The sequence below is a fragment of the Aricia agestis genome, chromosome 1 (genome assembly GCF_905147365.1).
Source record: "Aricia agestis chromosome 1, ilAriAges1.1, whole genome shotgun sequence".
NCBI lineage: Eukaryota > Metazoa > Arthropoda > Insecta > Lepidoptera > Lycaenidae > Aricia > Aricia agestis.
The window spans coordinates 6,791,719-6,819,623 of record NC_056406.1 but is presented as its reverse complement, the minus strand read 5'-3'; positions in this window follow the sequence as shown (position 1 = coordinate 6,819,623).

Here is a 27,905-nt window from a genome sequence, read left to right as displayed (position 1 = left end):
TATTTTTTTTACAAAATATAGGTCCTGTAGTAGTCCAATGTCGTTGAAACTAAGGTCGAATTTTGACCATTGGGCGATCTCTAGTAAAAGGAAAACCACAATCAACTTTTTGCAACTAATGCATAGTATTAGACAAAAAAAAAGTTTTTTTTAAATATCGTTGTCTTTCAAGCTCACCATATCTGCCCCTTCCTTTAAAGTAAGTACCTTATTGTATCAAGCAATTTTATCAAATTACGAGAAAAACAAACGAAAATGTACATCTTAAGTATACCAATAACATCATGATACATTAAATATAATTACGGAGCATCCTGTAGATGCGTATCTTAACATATGCACCATAATAAATGTATCCGCTTAATTATTATTTTGAAAATATCCGCGCCTGCGGCCGCCGGTCCGGGGCCTGCAATAAGACTACAACAGTATGAGCTAGCCGCGGGGAGAAGTAGGGACTCACCGAATTGACATTTCCATCTTGTGCACTGTCGGAAACAGTAATTGTATAACTTCAAAAAGAAATTGAAAGTAATATCTTGTATTATGTCCAAGAATTAGATACGCTATCCAAGAAAATGGTATTTTTATAGTGCACATAAACTTTAGGAACCTTTACATTATCTTATTTTAAGATTAGCGATCTGAGAATGCGTCTAGATAAGCGTGAATATTCTTGAGATCGTTCGCTCAAAAATCGTCTCGTGAAGTTTGGCATATAAATACAGTACGACGTATGTACACACACTTCTAAAATGTCACGGTCATGTAGGCTTTGCTAGTCTAAATTCTAAACATTAATTTTAATGATTTTTTGTTCTGCTAAGCGTTCTGCACGCACGTATTTGCTTCAAAACAATATATTATTTATCCTGACTTACGTCAACATAAAAGAAATTAACATTCTTGAGATACAAATCCGTTTACAGCAATTTTACTTTCAAGATTTTACTTTCAAGGAATCCTAATTACCGAGCAATTTTTCTGAACTATCTGTTTACTGTGGTAAAGCTAGTGACTGCACTCAGAGACATTCAATAATTACTTAACTTTAAAGTAATGATGAGTTATGTACAGAGATTATAATCTTACAGATTGCGGCCGTAAGGTACCAAAAGTTTAAAACTATTACTTGGATCGCAATTTCAATGTTCCCAAAATGAAGGTAATTTTTTTATTAGTCCCCCTAACATTATCAGAACTGTTTATTTTCTATTTATCTATAAATACAATTTGTCAAATTAGCCTTAGATGTTACAATTATTATGTACATTATTATAATTTGTACAAAATAAATTATGATATCTATATATATAAAAATGTATTTTTAATTGTGTTAGTAACGCTAAAACTCGAAAACGGCTGAACGGATCGGGCTGATTTTAGTTTTAAAATATTCGTAGAAGTCCAGGGAAGGTTTTAAAGTGATACGAAGTTCACCGGGACAGCTAGTACAATATAAAATATTTTACGATGTAATTAATACTAAATTCAAATACCAATTCCAATAAAAAAAAACATAAAATAATTCCACTGAAAAAAGCAAATAAAATAAAACACAATTAAAATGTCAAAATATTATAATAAAACAACGGCACAAATATAAAACAAAAAGAACAGAGACTATCCTACTATCACAGCTTAAAACGAGAAACTAATAATTGTGAAATCACACAAAATACTACTGTTACGCTTATTCACTACACCCACGATCGTCCTGCAAAAAGCCAGGAAGATGTCCCGCTTTTTACCCCCCAGGATGGATGGCAGATTCTCACCCGTTATCGATGTGCTCAAATTTCTGCTCAATATCGTATCTATTGCTAGCAAAAATTGGACACTCGAGTAGCAGGTGAGGAACCGTCTCCTCAACTCCTTGAGGAACCCTCTCCTCAACTCCTGGTTGACGCAGGCAGGACGGATCCTTCTTCAGCTTGAATCTATTCAAGTAGAAGGCGAATCCACCGTGACCGGTCAGAATCTGTGTGGTGTGGTGTGTGATGTCTATTTCCTGTACTATGAAGGCCATTATATACTTACTAGTAGCTAAAAATTAGAATAGCTTGAGAAATAAAATTATTATACTTACCTAAAATGAAATGATTAGGTACCTATAAAGGTATAATTATAATTAGCTGGTGATAATAATAATTGTTATACAGCCACGGACCTTGTAATCATGGTTTGACACAGCGACTGACATGTTATTATATTCTATTCATATTAATTATCTCCTAAGATTATTAATAATTAAGTATTTAAACCCTATAATACTAAATAATTATTGATTGTTATTACCTGAAAACAAATATTTAAATAAATAAGACACTGTTCGTAGTTTGATATTGTCTGTAGAAATATTAATTTGACCGAACTCTGTATGTGACAGTTGTAATATTACGATTACATGATCAGTCTGGCATCCGTTCAGTCCTTCAGTCTTAGACTGACGCCGGAATGATGGCTGAAAAGGACATAATGAAATCAATCTGTCAATTAACCGATTACACGATCATGTTCTTTCCGTCATTCTTGACCAAACTATGATAGACTGAACTGATGCTAGACTGAGCGTGTAAGCAATTAACCATAGTCAAAGTCACATGCGACATCATCTTTCTATATAAGCCAACGTACTATTAGAGAATTTGATTCATATGCAGATGGCGGAGTGTGGACCAACGTTATTTGGTCGCGTTATGTCAAACCCACCCAGCAGATCACGAACAGATTACATTGAATTAACATAATCCAACCAAATGACGTATGTCTCAACTGCCTCTGAATTAATTACTTCAATGATACTATCAGAGAAGTTGATTCCTAGATAGATGGCGGACCTAAGTGATTTGGTCGCGTTAAGTCAAAACCATCCGACCGATCACAGCTAACATTGAATTGACGTAGGTCCGTCAACTGACTAGTAATCAACTTTCTCGATGGTACATACATACCAACGCAATACGTATACGTGTTGCGTGTGCGCAAAGATTTAGACGAATGTTGCTCAATTCCTGGCAAATCTCGTCATTACTGAGGGAGGCGAGGAGCATTACCGGCGTAACCGCTCGTATTAACTTTGTTGCTATCGTTTTGTGTATGAAATTGCCGCTGTCTACTGCGGTGTACCTAATTGGGCATTATTGTTGTGTCTCCCGGCAGTCATGACTAGCCCCGGCCGCACGAGTCGCCTCTGGCGTACGTTCATAATTTAAAAAACTTGCCCTAAGACCTAAGGTATTTAAAGGCACGTTAAACGTTGCGAACTTTTCTTAAGGACCTTTTACAAATTAAAAAGTTATCCGTATTTTTCGTTATTTATCTTTCAGTTTTGTTCAATTGATTAAGGAATAATTTGGTCATTTAATCCAGCACTTGTTAAGAAACAAGTCTTGGATTAAATGACCGAATGTTTTGGCCTGTTATGAACTATATGTTAAGTGGATTTAAAAACGCAGAATTATATTATACTACAACAATATGTAATCAACAATATTACTGTGATATTACTGGGCAGCTATTCGCTCTCGCTTATTCGAAACCGTAAATAATTTTATCTATACTAATATTATAAAGAGTTAAACTTTGTTTGTATAATTGTAATGAATAGGCTCAAAAACTACTGAACCGATTTTTAAAATTCTTTTACCATTCGATAACTACTTTATCCACGAGTAACATAGGCTAAATTTTATTTAGGAAAAAAAAGGTTTCCGTAAGATATTTGGATTTTTCAGAGACAAGGTGTAAAAAATCAACCAGAAAAGTTACTTATTTTGCGTTCGCTGCCTAAACTATAAAAGATAGAATCATAAAATGTTCTAATCAATTGTAGGTCTTATAAATACCTACAAAAAAATCTGCGACACACTATACCTATCTATGTCGAGTGAGGCACAACAACAATTTTTTTATTTAAAAAATCTTGAATTTTTTTGGACTACATTTAAACGCGTTTATTTTACTCATGCTATTAATCTTTATCAAAATGAATTATTTAATCACTAAGTACAGTTTATGTAGATAATATTTGGTCTTTGAATGACTAAAATTGGACGTTTGGTTTTGAAGTTATGACGAAATTAAAATATGTATTACGATTTCTACTGCACAGCCCGTTGCGAAGTGGGCGTCATCAAGGCGGGAGTCGCGTGCGAGAGGGGAGTTTAGATCTATTAGTTCTTTTCAGAGTTAGAATATTACACACTATTAACATTTTCTTAAATATTTGAAAATGCCTAAGGGTTCTCTAAGGCATTTTCAAATATTTAAGATGTCTTATATATTAGTCACTAAAATAAAATAATATGGGCAAAACAACGTTTGCCGGGACAGCTAGTCCTACATAAAGACCACCTCATATTGCTGGGCAGCTGGGACTCAAAGAATCTGGCTACCAAATTTTATCAAAACTCGTTGAAAAACACACCAACACACTTCCGCACAATCTTATTAAAGCGTGGATTATGCGATAGCCCCACTAGGGCTGGCCATCAAAGTTTGACACGTTTGGGGAATCGGAATATGGGAAAGTACCTCACTAATTGGATAATTCTAGAAGACGGGAGAAATTCCCACCCTTCTGAGAAGTAATAAGCTCCCGAACGTATCACGAATTTGAGACGTGACGGTCGGAATTTTTGCCAATCGTGAGTTTTTGGTTTAGCCTTAGGGTCAGGGCAATTAGACGTGTGAGCCGTTCGGACCTCCGGTACTCGGTGTTACTGACCTTTATTTGTTTTTTATCGATAAACTTTCACGAGTTACGTTGGTGCTAAATGATTAATTATATAAATATATGTTTGGTTTTGATTTATTGTTTTCAACACCTGTAAAAATATTTTGATGCAACTTAATACGTGTTGTGTAAAATTGCAATGTCATTTTGTATATGTCTAGAAAATAGACGAACATAATTCTTATGTATAGGTACAAATTATAATTATTATACTATTATGGATATGCAGTAGTTGCTTTAATAATATGCGATGGCCTTGCATTGTTCGAGGATCCCATTGTTTCGCGTTGCTGTCTTACTACAGCACATATCCACACGAACGAGCCAACTGGGTGTAATCATGTAAAGTAGATTAACTTGTTACATTGTGGATAATAATATCAGCTTTAGGCTTTGCCTATATACGTAGATCCTAGAGTCCTACCTATGCAATGCCTAGTATTTCCTGGCTACTCTAGCCTCCTAGCTAGTATTTAGGTAATAAAGTATAGACAATTTTTTATCAACTTAAAAATTTAATAATTGAAATATGATAAAAATATATAATAAGCACATTAACTAAGATACAGCGGACAATCTAAATACAATACAACCTGATGCTTCGTGGTCAGGATGCATCAGAAGTCGTAGACATCCTGTATGGAGCAAACCTCTGCGCGCTGAGGAAGAGAGATGGTGGCATTCGTCCGATAGCTGTCGGCTCAACATACCGGCGCCTCACTGCAAAGATAGATTGTATTATTTTCAACCTAAGCAACTTGGTTTTGCCTTGGCTCGACTTTTGGCTGTGGAGAGATGGGAATCGGGAGCTTGGCTGCAGGCACTACCATCTAAAAACACTGGAACATTGCTGGACCGTAACACATTCCGCTTAGCAACTGCCCTGCGTCTTGGTGCTCCCCATGTCGTCCCCCATCAGTGTGTTTGCGGCGCGCACGTAGACAGTTACGGTCACCACGGGTTGTATTGCTCGCGAAGCGTTTTATACGTGGGAGAGCCATGCTTCGGCACGAATGGGCCGGCTCGACCGGAGAAATACCACGTTCTCACAAAAAACCGGCGTGAAACAGCGCTTGCGCTTTGTTTCGCCGAGTGAGTGAGTTTACCGGAGGCCCAATCCCTATTCCCTACCCTACCCTATTCCCTTCCCTTCCCATCCCTACCCTTCCCTATTCCCTCTTAAAAGGCCGGCAACGCACCTGCAGCTCTTCTGATGCTGCGAGTGTCCATGGGCGACTGAAGTTGCTTTCCATCAGGTGACCCGTTTGCTCGTTTGCCCCCTTATCTCATAAAAAAAAAGAAGCGCTGGGCGCTTTTCGCGACATCACAGCCTGAACGACCTCATTCGTCGGGCTCTTGACATTGCCGGTATGCCAGCTATACTGGAGCCCTCCGGTTTGGCGCGCGACGATGGGAAGAGACCCGACGGAATGACCCTGGTCCCCTGGAATGTGGGACGGGCCCTTGTGTAGGACGCTACTTGTGTCGACACACTTGCCCCGTCCCATGTCCAGGGAACCTCGAGCTGTGCGGGCGCAGCCGCAAACCAGGCAGAAAACCTGAAGCGGCACAAATATGAGAACCTCGGCGGAGATCTCATATTTGAACCGTTTGGGGTAGAAACCCTAGGTGCATGGGGTCCGGGGGCACATAAGCTTTTTAGACAGATATCTAAAAAGCTTATTGAAGCTACCCGAGACCCCAGAGCCGGGAGCTACCTGGCACAGCGGATAGCAATTGCCATCCAACGTGGCAATGCTGTCAGCTTGCTAGGCACTCTGCCAGATGAGAACGACCTGGGGAAGTTTTTCTTTTTGTAGCTTTATACTTTAAGTTTGTATATATTTGTATATTTTAGATTGATAAAAATTGATTTTTAAACTAAAAATATTTTTGGGGCGCTTCCACTTTTGGTGGAATAAAATGGCGTCGAAAATATATGGTCATTTTCACTTCTGGAGTGCAGCCTGTTGTTTTTAGGATTCTGTACACAAAGAGTAAAAACGGGATCCTATTTCTAAGACTTCGTTGGCTGTCCATCTGTCTGTCTGTCTCCAGGCTGTATCTTATGAACCGCTATAGCTAGACTCCTGAAATTTTCGCAGATTGTGTGATTGTGATTTCGCAGATATTAATATTATTTTATTTTATGAGCCCACGAGCGACTTCACACACAGAGGTGAGAGGGACTTCAGTCTGCTGACCGAAGGTGAGCCTCCACACTTCAACAGAGTTCTACCATAATGATTTCTTAGGTTTACGCGAGTATCACTCATTATATTACAAGGTTCAAACACTTACGGATTTTGTCGCGGAGCACTTTTATTAATCCCGACGTTTCGGCTACTTTACAGCGGCCGTGGTCACGGGTGGACTGAGGTGACAGGCGTCCAATTTATTGAAGTTCTTCAACTACCCGATGATTCATCAATTTTTGTTTGCGTTCCGATCTACGCAAAACGAACTTACAGTGTCATGAAGCGGAGGTTTCCTAGATTTGTGCTTTAGTTTATTTATCACTGGATCCCAACTAGATGGCAGCACCCAACCATCTTCGCGGTTTAAATTAGGGTGTTTTTTAATTTCAATGGCCTCGCGTATCATTCTTGGGCGGTATCTTGCTTCTTTTGCCACTACTTGTGGCTTATCAAATCTTATGTAATGGCGAGGTTAATCCAGTGTGTGTTCGCAAATTGCGGACTTGGTGTTCCTACGGTGTTTAACATCTGCAATGTGTTCCTTGATACGGGTTTTGATGGCCCTTTTGGTTTGCCCTATATAAGAGAGGCCATAATCACAGTCGAGTTTGTAGATTCCTGCAACTTGAAGGGGTAAGTTGCATTTCACTGATGATAAACATTGGCTGATCTTTTTGGGCGGCTTAAAGTATGTTTTTATTGAAGCTTTCCTTAGAATGTAGCTAACTTTATCAGTGACTCCCTTTATAAATGGTAACACTGCAGGTAATCTCTCCACTGTTGCCGGCTTCACTCGGTTGCTGCTCTTTTTGCGTGGTGCCCGGAGCTTATTGTCGCGTAGAACTTGTGCAACATGATGAAGCTCGGTATCCAAATGCTGTTCATCGCAGATTCCTCGCGCTCTTTGAAATAAAGATTTTCCAACAGTACTAAACTGTGCTGGGTGATGATGGGAATCACCATTTAAATATCTGTTTGTGTGTGTAGGTTTGCGATACACCGTATGACCTAATGTGCCGTCAGGATTCCTTATTACTAATACATCCAAGAAGGCTAAGGAATTATCTTTCTCTAACTCCATTGTAAACTGTATTTTGGAGTTGAGGCTGTTCAGGTGCTCAAGGAATATGGATACTTTGTCCTATGGTAATATTGTGAAAGTGTCCTCTACATACCGCTTATAGAAGGTGGGTTGTATAGGTGAGGACTCAAGGGCTAACTTCTCAAAGTCTTCCATAAAAAAATCAGCCACAACAGGTGAAACAGGTGAGCCCATCGCTACACCATCTACTTGCCTGTAAAAGTCATAATTCCACAACATATAGCCAGATGTAAGGCAGTGTTCTAACAAGTCCGCATATTCAACCGGTAAGTCATTCTCTCTAAGCCTTCTTGTAACAATTTCATTTCAACATCATCAATCATTTCAATAAATTGGACGCCTGTCACCTCAGTCCACCCGTGACCACGGCCGCTGTAAAGTAGCCGAAACGTCGGGATTAATAAAAGTGCTCCGCGACAAAATCCGTAAGTGTTTGAACCTTGTAATATAAAGAGCTCTACCATTTGTGCGTAATGTCTATTAATTGGGTTCTGACTACTGCTTAGTTTAATTCAGCATTCTAACTAACCCTAGGCATGCTTGTTTATCATTTAAATTGGATTTATTGCTGTAATTTGATTTTTAGCTTTTAAGGGCTCTAGATATACTATTTCAAGTATATATTGTGTGCCTATAAGCTAATGTGCCAATTAATAAAACAGGTAATCTCTGTTTATTGTAATAACTAACAAGTTATAACCCCCAATTTAATTTCTTTCTAATAACTCTTACTCTTAAGTCTAACTCCAGGGATTTCATACATAAAACATGATTTTTTTGATAATAAGTAATTATATACTCTCTAAGCATTCACTTATATGTTAGATCCATACTCTGAATAACTACAATTAATATACATTTTAGAGTACAAAGAGTAAAAAAGTAAAGGTACAAACGCCTTTTCTGATGGGGAGTCGCCGCCCACAGCATTACCAGGAGGCTAACAGATGTACTGCCTCTTGCAGGTATTCTTTTGTGGAGGCTCCAGATGAAACAGGTTTATAAGTACTGTCTTTCATATACTCGCAATTGTTCATATAATATGTACCGGCGGGCGGGGCAGGCGGTTACTTGTACCGGTTAAGAAAGATAGCCATTAGTGCCTTGTAATTACATGCAATAACACACATACGTGCCAATTTCATATAAAGTGTAAACAATAACCCGGAAAACATTAGTTTTAATATATGGAAAGTCGCCTGTTTATGCGAAAGTAATAAAGGAAAATTTTATTAATAAGTCTAATGACAAAATATTATGTCCTTGTCTTTAATCTAAATAGAACAAAAACAAACAATATGTATTAGGGGTAAGAAAAAACATTAAGAAATGAAGCTATCCAGCATGAATTTGTGAACAAATAAAATGATTGTCCTATTCAAAATGTTTAAGAAATAAGAGGGAGCTTATATTAAACTGTCTCAGTAAATGGCGGTCTACCTTTTGTCGTAACAAATAATGAAAAATAACTTTACCTGCGCATTATAAATTAGTAGTTAATTGCTAAATGCTCGGTGCGTACAGATGAAAGCGGTTTATTAATTTACCATTTAAATGACTCTATCTAACCCCGCGAGGGTCCGGACTCATTTCGCGCCCAATTTCATCTCGATTAAAAACGAATTTCTATCAGAAGGCATTTGTGTTTTAATAGGGCTGTAAATTATTTACGGCGACGTTTGTTGTCGATGAAAAATGCCATGATTTACGTACCGTGGTTTATTTATGCGATTGTGTTTAGGGGCAAACGAGAAGCTCAATTGCCTGATTGGAAATATAAATTATTATGGATTCTAACGTCCCGCTTCATTTTAAAAGTAAAAATTGAACTAGATTTATAATAATAATGATTGAAGACAGTTTATAAATAGGTTTATAGGAAGGTGTAATGTGTATGATTATTACAGTTACTCATAATATTATTACATAGCACATAAGAATTTTAACTATTTAGGTATTTTTACTCTACGATATTTGGCTTCAGCTTATTAATCCACTTAATAAGCTAGAAGTAAAAAAATTAATTTGAAGTATTATTTTCTCCTTGAAGCAGAGATGCAAAGTATATTATAAATATTTAATTTCGACCCTTTTATCGACAATACTGAAGATCAACACTATCGCCGCGTCAATGCTTTGCCATATTGTGAGCACCCCTCGCGCTGGCTATTTCGATGACATACAGCTCAAAACTTTGCGTGGAAAATAGGTACTTCGAATTTTGCACCCCTTTTTATATGACAAATTGTTATTTAAAAAAAGTTTACTTTGCTATAGTATAAAAGGACTTTGCGTTTTGGAGAAATCATACAAAATCGTTCCTTTGCGGCCAAGAACTTTCTTTGAGATATGCGTATCTTTGAGTACGATACATATTTTGATCTGCGGCAAATATGCTTACAAATTGCTAAATAGTAAATATTAAAGTTTCTGGTGCAAGTAGAAATAATCAGTATTCCTAATTGGAACAAACTTATTTTTACTGGGTTACACAGTAACTTATTTCAATTTATTCTTCAACGTCCTAAGCTCAACAAAAGCTCGCCACAGATAATTAAAAAGCTGACCATAGAGCCGTGATTGTTTCCCGCCTAAATCTGACAGCTCAATTGCATTCTCCGTGACGAGTGACATTTGTTCAAATTGCCTATCATTGCGCCCGGCAAATTTACTACTTCACATCTAATAACTCTTATTGCGTGTAGATACAGCACTAAGTAGCATAAATAGTGACAAGTCCTTTAAGTGTTGTTTTTTACGTTCCATTTCGCGGTTAATACGGCGTGTAAATGAGTTCTTTATCGTAGTTTGTTTTAAATACTGTTTAAAAAAGGAAAGAGGGTGAATAAATTATATCACAACTGTACAACTGTTCAATTGAGAACCTAACAAAAACAGTGTTTTCGTTCCACTGTCGCTCTTGATTTATTTTACCAAACGTTCGATTTGTGGCCTGAATTTATACAAAATATAAATAATATAGCTGTATAGGTGTGTATCATCATCAGTAGGTATATTTTACGTTTTAGTCTTATGAACACAGTCTTTATCTTTGTATCATCTCTTTAATGTTAAAATTGCATTATTAAGGTATCCATCTATATATATAAAACTCAAAGGTGACTGACATGGTGATTTATCAACGCACAGCCAAAACCACTGGACGAATAGGGCTGAAATTTCGCATGCAGGTAGATATTATGACGTAGGCATCCGCTAAGAAAGGATTTTGATCAATTCTACCCCCAAGGGGTCAAAATAGGGGATGAAAGTTTGTATATATTAATACTTGCTAATGCAAGCGAAGCCGCGGCAAAAGCTCATGGATTATAAACGTGTACCATAAAGACATACCATCATACCATACCCGGTAACAGCTCCACGGCCGCCGGCCAGCTCGAACAGCTCGAACAGGTCGAATAGCTCGATCAGCTCGCGTCACACACCTGCCATTCTACACCGCCTACCGCATTACCAATTTTACTATTCATTTACAAATAAATAACCCTGTCGAGCGATACTGAACTCTATATCTTCAGCGTAGCATCTTAATTGCTTCGAAATACTCCCTTCTTATGTACTGATCAGGAAATTTCGCCAAAGAGTATGAACCTCAGATGTGCCAGTAGAAGGCAATCACAAATGAAATAGTTTCAATCGATTGCCTCATTATCTTTAAACGATTATCCATGTACTAATAAAACCACCATCATAATATAATTTTATTGATACCGGAGGGGAGAAAGCTAGACACGGATTTCAGCCTTGTCAATAAATAAAGCTAAATTGCTCATTTTCTATTCTAATCGCTGAAGCGTCGATTCGGCCTCTCGAAGTCTGCAATTTGCGAAGTAGGTACGGACCGTAGACGTTTATCACGGGACTGACAAATCTCTGATTACTGGACATTATATGCGGAACCTGAACAATTTTATCGAGTAGGCAATCAATAATCGTGAGGTACATTGACAGAGGGTTGTATAATCTATGGTCGGCGCGGAGTTACCGAAGTGGCAGCTCGGTCGCCGCGAGCCATCACGACCGCGGCTCTACGCACGCCTTTTGTTTTTCCACTCGCGCTCAACCGCATACAGGTGTCGCCGGTGTCGGGCGACACTAAATAATACCTATATTTTTTTTATGTCTTGCGTCAGTAAGGTATTTCGGTATCCTCTTAAGATCTTATCATACATGAAATATCCATAAATTTGTCAATAAATGTTGAAAAATATATTCTAATTGGAAAACTCTTACATTAACTAATTACCAGCATTAAGTTCAACTTAAAAAAATATTACATGGTTACTTAGAGAGAGTTGTACTTCGAGAAAAAATAATTTCTAAACCAAACTGTAATTCATAGGACAATGGATTACCGGTACGTAAATTAGGTACGCCCCCGCAAGCGCAAAACTTAATAGCGAAATAACAGCAATCTCGATTGTTGTGGAGTTCAAATTAAAAAGAAATATGAGAGCGGTAAGGTCGTATATTTGAAGTATATCATGGTAATATAAATATACGAGCGACCGCAAGTATATAATGGTAATAGTCCAATAGTGGCCGAGCTGTGGCAGATCGTAAGCCGCGCCGCGGGCCGTCACGCCGCCCGCGCCGCCCGCCCATACAACTGCGCCGGCGCATACTTGCTCTTTTTACTTGAGAGAACGCGCTTCTTTATACTCCTATAGCAATAAGCATACTATAATGATGCTTATACAGTCTTGGAAGTAGTAGTATAATGAATAAATAATGAACTTCCAAACCCTCCAAAAAAGAGCTTTCTTAAAAAAAAAATAACTATTATGTATTTTATTTCTGTCCATTAACTAGACAGTGGATATTATTGATTTCAAAATAAATAGTTGGTGCACATAAAAGTCTACTCTAAAACTCTCCTTTGATAAGTTAACATGTAAACAAACAATTTCCAAACTATCACTTGACGCTTGGCAAAAAAACGCTGGGGAACTCTCGTCGTCACAGACCCCAAAATTACGGGCCGGCGGACTGTAATTACGGCCCTATCGCGTTTTTTACCGCGCCCATATCGGCCACAAATCTAATATGTCTAATGACGGGATTCGACTCGCATCTAAAGATCTATTACTTTATGGATGTTAGTGTCGTGGGGCTGGGGAGTCGTTACTATGTTAAAAATTTTGGATACGGTTTAATTTTGGGATACAAAATAAATGGGGTAACTTTGAGATTTGTGTATTTTGTGATTCGTATGTAAAGACATTCTACTTAAATCCATACTTACATTATAAATCAGTCTGCACCCATCTGTTTAAATAGACTTTAAGTTCCGGAAAAGTACATTGGATTAAGTCACTATAATTGCGAAGTTCAAATTACTCATAAATTCAAAAATATTCATTCAAGTATGATATTATTTATCTGATTAATTAGACACAAACAGCGTTAATAAGCAAGTTACCCTGACATTAACCTGTGATTCCATCATCAATCAGAACGAACACGAGTATCGAGGACGCCGCGGGAGGCCGTTAGCGATTGTCACTGCGTTCTGTGCTCGTCCTTTTGCACCCGCCGGCCTGACGATTGGAATTTGGTGAGTGGAATCTGTCACTGTGTGCACCTGTATATCTTATAGCTATATATTGTGGTAAAGTACGATCAGACGTTTATGGACAGATGCCGGACCTACGTTTGTTCGAGTTATCAAGAGTCAAGACAACATGGCGTCGTTTTTTCTATCAGCTAGGTTTGACGTAGTCAACACAAATTAAAGGGGTCAAAGGCCCGCCATCTGCCTATGAATCAATTTCTCTGATAGTACATTTATTAGGTTTTGAATTTATAATAGTAGATCACTAATCTTGTCGCCAATTGTAAATGCCTATGTATGTGTGGGAAAGGAAAAGTAATGGTTGATGCTAATGATGGTTATAATAGCTAATATAGTTATAGGAGTAACTCTATACCGAGTTAGGATAATTATTCGACTCACCAGTCACCACACTAACAAGCTAATGCGGAGTGCTGTCAAAATTAATAAAGTACTGGTATCGAGTGTTGCCGCGTGCCGGTGCGCGGCGCATGTTTTTTACCCTGGCCGCCCTAATGCACTGATGTTTTTTAACCTGGCCACCCTAATGCGCGGCGCGTGGCGCTGGAGTAGGTATTGTGCACCCACGACCAGTCGAGGACCTGAGAAAATGCTATAATTTGATTATGTTGCTATTCATTATAATAGCAAAATAGCACGAGGGCGATTTTTGATACTGTATTATGATACGTCCTCGTGACTTAAGTTTGATAGGCATTATGCCTGTTGAGGATAAGCTGCTATTGTGCTCAAAATTTGATAAATTTTATTTAACCAAATTTTAATCTAGTTAACACGAAGGTAAATTATTGGTTATAGCTTTTCACGGACAATAATATCATAATTGTATATGACATAAATATAAACATAAAACGCAAAATGCTAATTAAATGGAAAGTGTGAAAATCTTCGCATGAATTGCACATAATATTAATATTCTTTTACATCACATTAGCGTAATTTTGAATGTTTCTTAAAACATATTTTCTATTGCGTTCATTTTTATAAATTACTAGCTGTCCCGGCAAACGTTTCTTTGCCATAAGTAATATAAAGTATTTCGCCCGTGTTATTTTAAATTGAAGTGACTAAATAAGTATGACACCATGACAACGTCCATCGCTATACCGTCGCACAAACAATGGTCGCCGTCAGTCTCGACTCTCGAGTTGTAATAATTTACTATTATTTATTCAACAAATGCACTTATCAATATAATAAGTACCCAGTAGCCTATTCTCATACCTACTGAATATGCATTTAAAACTAGGCCTTTCACATCCGTTGTGGATGATTTATAAGTACAGTATTTTTCAGAGCGAAGTAACCACTCCTCAAATACTGTAGTGTCTGGGACGAGATTTTTAAATGTCCGTATGGTTGCCCAAGCGCATACGGCATTCTCCCATCATAGTCGGCCTAGTCCAGAGGAAAGAAATAGTCAATACGTCTGGAACCAACTATGTGCGGGTTTCCTAACGATGTTTTCCTTCACCGTACGAGCGTCCGTATTATGTATTTGAAATCAGAAAATGTCTCATAGGCACCCGCCTCCACCCGGGTTCGAACCTGCACCCTCTAGAAGTGCGAACCGAAGGTCTACCCATTAGGCCACGGACGCTCTGAATATGCATATAAAATTTGGTAAAAATCAGTAAAGCCGGTTTGGAGGAGTACAGTGACTAACATTGTGACACGAGAATTTTATATATAAGAATAAGATATTGACACTAATTTAGCAACAACCGATTTAATATTTGTTAAAGTTTTTGACTTTGAACAAAAATTTCAAATCTGTGAAAACATTTCAATTAAGTAACAGATAATACAAAAGGTTTGTGCCACAATTCCCTCAACCCAAGCCAAATAATTTGTCAATTTTTAAACAAGCAAACTCTAAGCTTTGTAACGCTCATACTCAGCACGAGGGGACAGAAATGAAAAGATTATTGTAATTACATTTCGTACACAATTGAAATCGATTTTATAAATCTTTGATGTTATGAAGTTTGCAAAAATGTTTATTTATTCATAGTGAAATAAAAAAAGTGATAATACTTTGGGGTGTGTATAATATTTATTATATATATTAGATGTCCCGCGCGGCTTCGCCCGCGATAATTAGGAATTTTACGGAAACCGTACATTTTCCCATAAAAATAGCTATACGCCCTTTACGTGATCTACTCTATATCTGTGCCAAATATTGCCTTAAAAATTGCTCTAGTAGTTCGTGAGATAAACCCTTTCTAATATTTCCCCCATTTTTCCCACATTTTCCTGAGTTTCTTTGGTCGTATTAGTCTTAGCGTGATAATAATATATAGCATATAGCATTCTATCTAACACTGAAATAAGTTTTTAAATCGGACCTGTAGTTCCTGAGATTAGCGCGTTCTTTTTAAATTATCGCTTGACAAACTCGAGTCTTGATTTAAAAGACTGTGAAAAGTACCAATAACAGGGTCATAATAGGCTCATAATCATGGGCGATGCATGGTATATGGTAGTGATGATGATGATGATGAATGTAATTTGCGTAGTAGCATATGCTTTCCGTTCTTAAAACAACGCCGAAACTCCCAAACTTGTATCTATGAAGAATCAGGAGTTCTCTCAGCACGTTCCGAACCACGGTATACCAGGTATAGTGCAAAATCTGACTTGTTGGTAGCATTTGCTTAGAATACTTCCCACGAAACCGTAGTCAACACATATTTCTCTATAATTTTTGAGGAGTTCCCTCGATTACTTATGGATCCTTCATCAGATCACTACTTCTGTGAATATAATACCAAATTGAGATGATACCTTATATACCAAAAGAAATATTTTGAAAATCGCTCTACAAACGCAGAGTAATCGTTGAACATAAAAAAACGAACATTACACATCCCCCATTTTGAAAGTCGGTTAAAATTGTAGCCTATGTGTTATTCTGATGTATAAGCTATATTATTGTAAAGTTTCATTAAAATTCGTTCAGTAGTTTTTGCGTGAAAGAGTAACAAACATCCATACATCCCTACATCTATACATCCATACATCCAAACAAACTTTCGCCTTTATAATATTAGTAGGATTTTACTGTGAAAGGAGGAGTTTAAATGTAGAAAAACTTGAGAGGGACACCCGAATGAAACGAGGTTATTTCTTATGTTCAAAAAATCTGTATACATAATACATTACACTCAAAAAAATTATTAAAAAAAGCATCTTATTGACGCACAGGAATACTATCAACGCCCTCTGCCCCTACCATGCAGGTACTAATAAAAAAGTATCGAGATGAAATATCGTTCTGTCTAGCCTCCTTTACGCCGAACGCGCGATAAAGAACCTCGTTCCAAAAAGGCAATTGAAATCTGTAAATTGTAATAAGAAAATCTGAATAGTGAAATTAAACCAAAAATAAACATACTTTGATGCATTTTGACTACCTATGCATTAATTTAAAAAAGTTACTCCTTCCGTCCTAGCATACGCCAACGAGATATCTGGATTGTCGATATCGATCTCTCTCGATATCTATTTTCCCTAACATGCGTACGTTGTGAGATAAATTTCTCGTTCGTAGACTAGCTTCACAGATAATAGATATATATCGACAAACTGCTCTTCTCATTTGTCAAAATCTTGACAAAACTCGATAAAAATGTGTTGTCATGTTAAGGTTCCTAGACAAAAATAGCACAGATTAAGAAAGAAAAAAAACACATTTATCTCTAATTTTGACGATAGACACGAGAAAAAAAGTATATCATGTTAGAGTCAATAGAGATAAAGAAATAAACCAGTTAACATCGAGAAAACATGTAGACAAAATTTTCTCGTTTGCGCATCTTAGGCCGGCTGGTTGTTACTTTCACACTCTATACAAGGAACCAATACACACCCTAAAGTATTAACACAACAGCTATCTTAGCTAAAATGTTTACCAATTCGAAATACAAATTAATAACGTAAGTTCACCTGTAAACAATAATTTGTAGAAACCTTAAGGCTAAGGGGTAATCCATCATTTCGACAGACGCGTTTGCTGTAGTAGGTGGTGGTAGAGTAACCACACCTGCACGAAGCTATCCAACACAATAGTTAGCATCAATCACATTTATTTGAAGTTAGAAGTTCATATTGTCCGTAACTTACCGCGCAACAATTATTATTATATGCGCGCAATTATCCTTGGTGCGAAAAACCTATACCTATACAAAGATAGGAAAAAAAGGATATGGGCGAACAGCCCATAGACGGCCCCAAATTACATAATAAAAAAAAAATTTGTTTATCGTACGGGAACCGTGCATTTCCCGCAACAAGAAGTAGCTATTATGTCCTTTCCAGTTTACTCTACCTATATACCTGTGCTCGGTCAAACTAGCTACATTGGTCAAAATAGTTCTGAAGCTTATTCAATGCTTACAATCATAACCTCCTAATATCGATAAGATACATGTCGCTAACAAACTGTACCTCGTTTTATAAAATAGAATTATGTATAATATTATCATTAATGTTCCAAATTCTCCAAAAAATGGAATTGGATTAGAGCGCGTGTCTGAAAACGATCGTGATTTCCGTAGCAAAACAATCAGTTTCCTCCACCTGTTCCTGAATAAATATTCGGAAAGTATTCGGAATTTAAATATTGATAAGTAATATTGCATTATTCAAACGTGGAATTCTGAGATAATCGCCCTCGGTGATCGATGCACCTGTTCCGAGGTTCCGAATTTATTTGCATATAATGAGTATGTGCACGCCGGGAACAATATGGGATATTTATATTTCGCTTTTTCTTAATTTACAAGAGAGAGAGAGAGAGAGAAGAATATATGTTACAGATCTGGTATAGGGATGTCGTTGAAGGCTAGATTATTGAAAGCATCCACTTCGCGGTCCTATAAACTTTTTCTACAACGATTGGCTTAAAAATTATAATTTCTAGTCTAGGCTGCACTGTCTATATCCTTATATTTATGTTAGTATAAAATTCTTTATTTGACATTTGTATATCTGTGTAATAGATCTGAGGTATTTGTTGATTTAATTTTAACGAAGATTGTTAAATATGAATTCCACTTTATACTTTTTGCATTAATTCTTTGTTTTCTTAGTGGTTTTGTTTGCATCAAATAAAATTGCTTTAATAGTCAGCAATCAGTCTTTTTTACCGTCCATCACAGGAATATTGCTTCCAATAAATCACAGATAATATCTGCGAATTTTGTACTATTAAATTTTAATGTAACTTAATTTTAAGTCATAAATAACCATTTCTGTATACAATACACAATGTTTTTTCCACGATTTCAATCCAAAATCGCTTTAACTTAAAGATCATAATAGACCATGTTTAAACAAATTAAATATTAATTATATTTAAATAACATGATTACAATTTGCGATCGTACTTTGAGAGATTTGATGATAATTAAAATTTAAGTAATGAAGATTTTAACTATAAGCTCTATTCTTTTTCTGTCAAACTTTTCATTAAATTAAAGATCTCATCTGAAAGAAACATAACATAAATGTTTCTGAATGTGTTATGTCCTAGGTCAGGTCTAGGACCTAGATCAATAAGTAGCCGATAAACCGAAGTTTAAAATGTCGGACCTATCTAACGTTCGTGAGAAAAAAGGTCCCGTTATCCTAGAAGATTCCGCTAAATCCCTAATTCCTGTCTCGTAATCTAGAGCATTCCTTTGTTTCGGGCGATTGCGTGTCCGCCGCTCGGCCATCGCGGCAATCAATCAGTCAAATTATATTGTCTTAGAGCTCGCTCCAAATTGTCCCGAAACTTCGACTGATGCTGCCCGATTGATGTAAACGGTCCATTACATCCACAGATTATCCTAAATGTTTAATCGAGTTCGTACTAAAGGGAATTTAAACGCGTTTTAACCCCATCACTCTTGTTACAATTATTTTGGTTGTCATTTATCTCTTTCATGAAAGAATTTGGGCTTGTCATAACAACTTGAAAATAGATACAGAATTATGGTAATGTAAGAAGTTCTATTGCACTGTAGTTCAATAGACCTGGCATGGACCAACGACCAAATCACGAGTCGAGCCACATATTAAGACAAAACTAATAATAATATTAATATATTTTGTGACTCGGCTAAAATTACAAAATTATGTTTTAATATAATTTGATCAGCCTCATTAGTTTGACCTGTGACGTGTGGTAAATGTGGCAAAGGCTAAATCAAATTAAATGCTTCGATATTTGGAGACATGATACTGAATAAGTTTATGTACACAGTACTGTCACAGCACTGCTAAACGTCACCGATGATCTCCGACTTGCCATGGAGAACAAGTGTGTTTCGATCCTGGTCTTGCTTGATTTTAGCAGTGCCTTCAACTCTGTAGACTTTGATATTATCCTCTCCATCCTTCGCTCCCTTAACATATCTCCTTCAGTGGTAGACTGGTTCGCCACATATTTTCGGGGGCGCTCGCAGCGTGTCCGCTCTGATGAGGTCACCTCAGATTGGTGTGATATCGAAGCGGGTGTACCCCAAGGTGGCGTACTCTCTCCTCTCCTATTTTCTATTTTTATTAATATGATAGTCTCTATAATATTTTCTAATTTTCATCTCTATGCAGACGATCTCCAAATTTACCGCCACTGTAATATAGATGACATTGATTCTGCAGTTGCCTTAATCAACTCGGATTTACAGCGCATTGCAGAATGGGCTAGATCTTATGGCCTGCTAGTCAACCCTAAGAAATCTCAGGCTATTATAATAGGAAGCCGCTATATGACGCTACAACTACGTTATGTGCCTAGTGTGAAATACGATGGTGTCACTATAGATTATGCAGAGACGGCAAAAAATTTAGGTTTAATTTTGGACAGCAATCTCTGTTGGAAGCCTCAAGTAACCGAAGTCAGTAGAAAAGTACACCACTCGCTGCACATTCTGAGGAATCTCCAAAACTTTTTACCTACCCAAGCCAAAATTTTCCTAGTCCAAACTCTAATTTTTTCAATCCTTGATTATGCCGATTCCTGCTACTTGGACTTGACCGATGAGCTTTTAACAAAATTGGAGGATTTGCAAAATCTTTGCATACGCTTTATTTTCGGCTTAAAAAAGTTTGACCATATTTCAGCTCATAGGTCAAAGCTTAAGTGGCTTCCTATCCGTCTCCGTCGCAATTCCCATATCCTTTGTCTATTGTACAATATCCTGCATAACCCCCTCTCCCCCTCCTACCTTGTTGACCGTTTTAATTTCTCCCGACCTCTCCATACCCTATCCAGGTCCAATATTAGAACGAACCTTTCACTCCCACCCTATCGTTCCAATTTTTACTCCTACTCCTTCACCGTTCATGCAGTCAGATTGTGAAACTCGCTTCCCCATACAGTTCGTGATAGCTCCACCATTAATATTTTCAAGAAACGCTTAAAAGAGCATTATCTTCAAGTATCTCAATCCATTTAAATACCGTTATAATAGTAGTATAATATTATATAATATAGTATTTATTTATTAAAGACGGTTTTAATTTATCATATTTATTATTTATTATAGACATAATGTTATTTTATTATTAATACTATATTATTATTTATTTACTTTGATTAATTAAATACATGACTGTAGATTTAAAGTTTAATAATTTTGTAATTGTGCACGCTCTATCTGATGTCTTGTATCACATCTCTCTCCGTAGGGCTGCTGTAAGAAATTTATTTTGAAATAAGCAGTTTCTTTGTGTCGTCTTTCTATGTCAATGTTTATGTGAATAGTGTCTTGTGTGCAATAAATGTTAAATAAATAAAAAAATAAAAATAAGTTTAAATTAATCGGTAAACTAATTATTACAGCTCTATATTTTTATTTGAATGTGTGATATTTTTAAATAAATTTAAAAATGAGCAAATAACATTCTATGAAAAAGTGTGTGGATCACGAAATGGAATTATAATTTGTTTGGAATTATAAAATCGAGGATCATCTCCTGTAACCCCATAATCGGTTTGGACGTCCGCTTTCGTTCTGATTTGAAAATTGTTTTAATTCAGAGACAGTCACGGAAGATATCTCACGAAATGATGTAAAGAAAATGTCTGACATCACACTCTTGGTAGATGATTAACACTTAAAGCTAATGCTCATTGCTCACGTGGCAACAAAACATACCAAATAACATATTTTTTTGTACTCGTCGACAAGTTCGTTTATCGCGCGAGAAACGTACATTTTTGCGGAATAAAAAATCTTTATTTCAAATCAAAGTACAGATACAACTGTTGACAGTTGTATTCCAAATTTCAACAAAAACGGTTCAGTTGTTTGAGCGTGAAGAGGTAACAGACAGACAGATTGACACATTTGTGCATTTATAATATTATCAGTATGGATTTGGAATTTTGAATCAATCCATATATTTAGACCAGGATACCTTTTATCATTTTTAAAATCAATCTATCAAAAGACATATTATTAGGACGATAGTTGTAGGTTACAATGTATATTATTAATTTTGGGTAATTAATAACAAAAAATGGTCGAGAAACCTCCTAAACTCCGAACATTACATTTAGCGGTAATAAAATATGGAACATTCGGGCATTAGAGTTGACCGCTCGCCGGTAACGTACAATTATAAAACGTTTTGTGATATACGGAACAGGGAACGCCGCCGGTCAAACATGTCTTCCCAGAAACAGGTGAATAATTTTACTTTTCCAGAGAAAACTGTATGAATAGCTGCAGGGTGTGTATTCAGATTTTCCCTGGTATAATGTAATGGTTCTAGTAACGTATTTACTATTTAGTAATTACTCGGTACTCGAGAACTATGTGATATTTTCACAACATTATTAGAAATGTTTTGAAAATAGAAAATAGTAAAACTCCATACATTTTGGTACTTACCTGACGTATAGTCAGAGAGCCGTAGAACTTTTTTTTTTTATTACTATCAAGCAAATTTTTTGTGAGTAACTTCATTTTGATAACACGAACAACATTTTTATTTGCGAAAAATCTTGAAAGTGGTAGCTAACAGAGATAGAAAGGATTTCATACTTTGATTTGATGGTCTTAAAATATGGATTGTTCTATTTGTAGGACAATATTACTCTTAATTTAAATAAATAACTATTAACTTACCAGTATACAGAAATCAGCTGGTTAGGGTTCCGTTTTAGGGTACCGTAGTCAACCAAGTTTTGTTGATTACAGAACCCTAAAACGGAACCCTAAATAGCTGATTTTTTGTACTCTTAAATTATAAAACTATTGACCTATTATAGCTCCCACACCGGTTTCGGTGACGGTGGCCGGTTTCATTGAAAACAGGCCAGCTACGCAGGAGTAATTTTATAGTGCCCAAGTGTGTGCGCAGTGCATAAGAGCACTCTCTATTCCTTTACTCTCATAATTCAGTGGGACGGAAGACCAACTTTTTACATGCCCATCCGACGCATGGATCACTAGACCACGGTGTTAATAGTTATATAATTAAATAAGAGTAACATTGTCCTACAAATAGAACAATCAAAAATTTTAAGACCATCAAATCAAAGTATGAAATCCTTTCTATCTCTGTTAGCTACCACTTTCAAGATTGTTCGCAGATAAAAATGTTGTTTGTCTTATTAAAATGATAAGCTACTCACAAAAAATTATAGCTTGATAGTAACAAAAAAAATGTTCTAGGGCTCCCCACTAGTACTGAAATGTGGTGTTAGCAATAAGTTATAGTTAGATCAAAATAATTATAATTTACAATAAGTAGTTTGCTAAATCTTATTAATAATATATTGTTTTTTTTTTGGTATTTATCTCGTCTAACGTAAAGTAACTCATTATTACCACAACGTATCTCGTGGTTAGAGAATGATTGGTATTTCTATGATTGGTACTTCTTTGCTAACAAATTCTTTATTATATAAAATCGTCTAGAAGTATCTTTAGTAAAAGATAACTGTAATCTTGAAAATGCCCAACATCCCTTGGGCTTTTTTAGATGATAATCTTAAATCCTGGTCGGTAACTACATCATGCCATCATCGCCATAAACAACAGCGCCGAACCTAAATTACAGTAAATTGTACATTGTAATTCGGTACAAAAATTCCAAACATTCGTCTCTATTACAATTACTGAAGCATCTCATAAGAGACAGGGCACGCGAGTCGATCTTGTGGTGACTATCATTTTTTAACATCATGGAATACTTTGATAACCTAGAAACATATTTTTTTGGTTATGATATTGACCTACGGTTGCGTTGGATCGGGAGAAGTGGAAGACTTTGGGGACGGCCTTTGCTCAGCTGTAGGACAGCATAGGTTCTTAAAGAAAATTATATGTACTGTAATCGAAATAATGTTCATTCCTGGGGCCTTACTCCCGAAACTGATATCGATTTTGATTTTCGATTTCAACTTTTTTTGACACTTTAGACATCTCAAATAGTGCTATTTTAGATGTCTAAAGCACATCTAAAGCATGTCTAAAATGTCAAAAACCGTTGAAATCGAAAATCTAATTTCGAAAATCTGTTTTGATGAAAATCGTGTAGTCTATACAGAAAAAAGTGTAATAGACATGGGACGAAGTGTAGTGCGTATAAAGAACTAGAGTAGGCTCTTGCTACATTTTTAAGAGAAAATGATTTGAATATATCCTTTACAAAAACTACACGTCAATTATAAACTATAACTACTTTGATATTTAAAACTATAATATTTTATATTCGCCAAGATAGCGTATATTCCGTACAACAGGAACCGTAAAACTGTCTTCAAAAATGTCTAGTAAACGACTAACTTGTATTATTTGTTTAGATTTTGTGTATCATTTTGTGAAGTGCAACTTACATAATATTATATTAAATGTCCTACCTACAACCTACAATATTTTTTTCATATTTTTACGATACGTGTGGTCACCCCAGCTATAATATGGTATAATTTCACCTATTCATCTCTCATCATTTACATATTAGGGATCGATTTGGTCTGGAATTCCCTCGACGTCGTCGGTGTAAGTAGAGTTCTGGATGTCGTGTGTGATGCGACCCTAATTATATTATTATGATATTTGGACTCAAGAGACAATGAGTAAGGAATGCAATTGTAATTAAGAGTTGAATTAGGAAACAATCTTTCTATCGTTTATAGTTATTTTTTAATATAGGTACTAAGTACTAACAAGTGATTAGTACCTGCCATTAAATAGGTACATAAGTAAAAATACAAAAAAATAAAGCACTATCTTGAGAGACATCATGGTCTTTACACAGTTTAAACTTTAAGCACGCCTTTATAAGATGGACCATAGCAACACAAAAAAAATCATTACGCTTCAAACAGAGCGTAGATCAGATTATCTAGGAGCGATAGAACTAATAAGCCTAAATAAAGATTTAAGACGTAATACACAACTGTCTCAAGACTGTCAACCGAACACTACAGCTTTTATTTGCAAATTATGATTTTAATAATTGATCGGTCACGATAGTGCCTACTGTTATAAATTGTAGAAGAATTAATAAATTACTTTTTTCGCTATGAAAAAAAAACACATTTGTGGTTATGTCATCAATTTCACACTAACAAATTAATAAAAAAGGATATCTCCAAATGCAGGTAGATTTATCCAGGTACCAGTTAAAAGAATGCAAATTAAAAAAACATTCGTCATAATGCCAAATTAGGAGTACCGTTAGATCTAACAAATGTGATATTAACGGCGACCATGTCAAATTGTTCGGGTTATACGGTATAGTCTCGACTCCCGAAACCGAATATATCAAAACTGACAGTTATAATGTTTAATTAATTCGTCCCGTGAATTTATTACAAATTCGTTGATAATGCTTGTTTTAATTTGTTTTTAATTTTCCGTCAAAATAAGTTACGTTACCACTTAATGAGTTTTTATACAAACGCGTTTTCAAACACTTTTTGTTCACAATTCTATTACTGTAAGTATAAGTATTTTTAAAAAATATTTTTTTTATTAGTATCACAAATTTTTATTTGCGGACTTAACTTTTTTAAAGTTTTTTCAATGCAGCCTCGCTGGCTCTACATCTATAGATTTCTAGCTATAGATATTATATAGCCAACAAAGTCCCACCATAATTTTATTTACAAGTTATCTAGACAGAACCTACTCGTAAATTGTGTTTTGACTGTCCTATTACATTTAAAACTTTAATCTTTCAATCTTTAATCTACATGTCCGTTGCAAAAATAAATAAATGTATTGATAATATTTTCTTAGAGAGTTTTTTAATAGGACTCTCTTACTGACTCAGCGTCGAATATAAACTAGCTAAAAGCCGAGCTTTGTAAGGGCTAACGTCGTTTTTCTGTATGATAATAATCTTTAAGGCAGTTTTTAGAGTTCCGTAGCAAAAAACGGAACCCTTTTTTCTATTTTAATAGTAACCAAACCTTGACTGACCTATGATAACACATCTACATATAAATGAAAATTACTATGTTAAAGCACAAATCAATATGAGTGAACGTTTTTAACCAACTTCAAAAAAAGGAGGTTATCAATTCGACCCGTATTTTTTTTTATGAAATAAGGGGGCAAACGAGCAAACGGGTCACCTGATGGAAAGCAACTTCCGTCGCCCATCGTCTGTATATAATATTTCCAGAAATGCCCAGTTTTCGTATATTATGTTAATCTATATCAGCATCTGAACAATGTATGTATGTATGTATGTATATTGTATATAATATATAATATTATGTATGTATGTATGTTTTTATGTTTGTGTTCGCATATCTCCGGAACGGTTCGCATAGTCCGATTTAAGTGATTCTTTTTTTGATGTACTTGTTCAACTTAGGGAATACTGCAAGTTCCATCAAAATCGGTTCAGTGGACTTTGAGATATAGAATCTTAAATCTTAATTACGTACAATTTTAAAGTCGGTTTTATCTTTTTATAAAATACTATTATTCCGTAAAGTGTACTACAAAAGTATTCAGATTGTGGGATATGCATACTTGGGTTTGCTTCGCTCGCCCTGACTACTTAGCTGTAATTAAATGAAGATTTTGACATCGGCCAAATACATTCATCTGTACTCTTCATTAAATTGAAGTTTAGTCATGTCTCTGAGATAGGCCGTCATAGTTAGATCATGTTAACAATGCCATTGATGAGAGGCGAATACCATAACTGCATGTTTTGTCTCGGTGCCATCGCGTCGTTTGCTATACTAAAACACTCTCCAAACTTCGGGATTAACTTTTCATCATCAGTGAAAACTAGGCTACTTAGTCAAGTCGCATACGATAGTTCTGAAAACGAAATTATAAATAAGAAATGTCTTTTAGCTGCGTTATTTTAAACCATAATTATATCCATACTATCCTGCTTAATACCGAAAGTGTGTCTGTCTGTCTGTTACCTCTTCACGTCCAAACCACTGAACCGATTTTGCTGAAAGGTAAGTACTTTGAGTCCCGGAAAAGGACATTTTTTACCGTAACCGTACCGGAAAAAGTACGGTTCTCGCGCGATTAACGAACTTTGGTGGAGTTGCGGGCATTACCTATGATAAATAAAAGTTAGTAAGTATAAAAAAAGTAAATAATAAGTAGCTGTTGAAATGAAAATGTCTCATATAACAATTGTACGTTCCCCCAGTATCAACAAACTATCGTCGAAACTCCTATGTTTTTAGATCCAGTAGAACGTACAATGAGATTACTCGGAGCACAGAACTAGACTTATTCTGTACCAGTATTGGTAGAGTAAAGAAGAACCTTAGCGACCCCTTTTTTAAATAAATTAATATCATATACAATATTATTATGTAAGTATTATGTTCTTTGTTTGCTGTTTGTTTCTTTGTTTAACTTCTCTAGCGTATTTTATGTGTGTGAAAACTTGTAATTGGCCTTCCTGTGTTATTTTAAAACTACTTGTTACTCTAGCTGTAAGTTTTCCTAAATAAATAAAAATAAAAAAATAAAATAAAATAAAGTTAAGTCTTCACTACAGCCATTGCTGTAGTGAAGACTTAACTTTGGTTGGTGAAAACGGGAAAAAAAAAAATAATAAGGATTACTAGCTATTTGACCGAGCTTTGCTCGGTATTTGATAAAAGACGAATAAAATGACATTTTCTATGAATGATTCCTAGCTAGATCGATTTATCGCCCCCGAAACCCCCTATATACTAAATTTCATGAAAATCGTTGGAGCCGATTCCGAGATTACAATTATATATTTATATACAAGAATAGCTCGTTTAAAGAAATAAGATTTGAAACA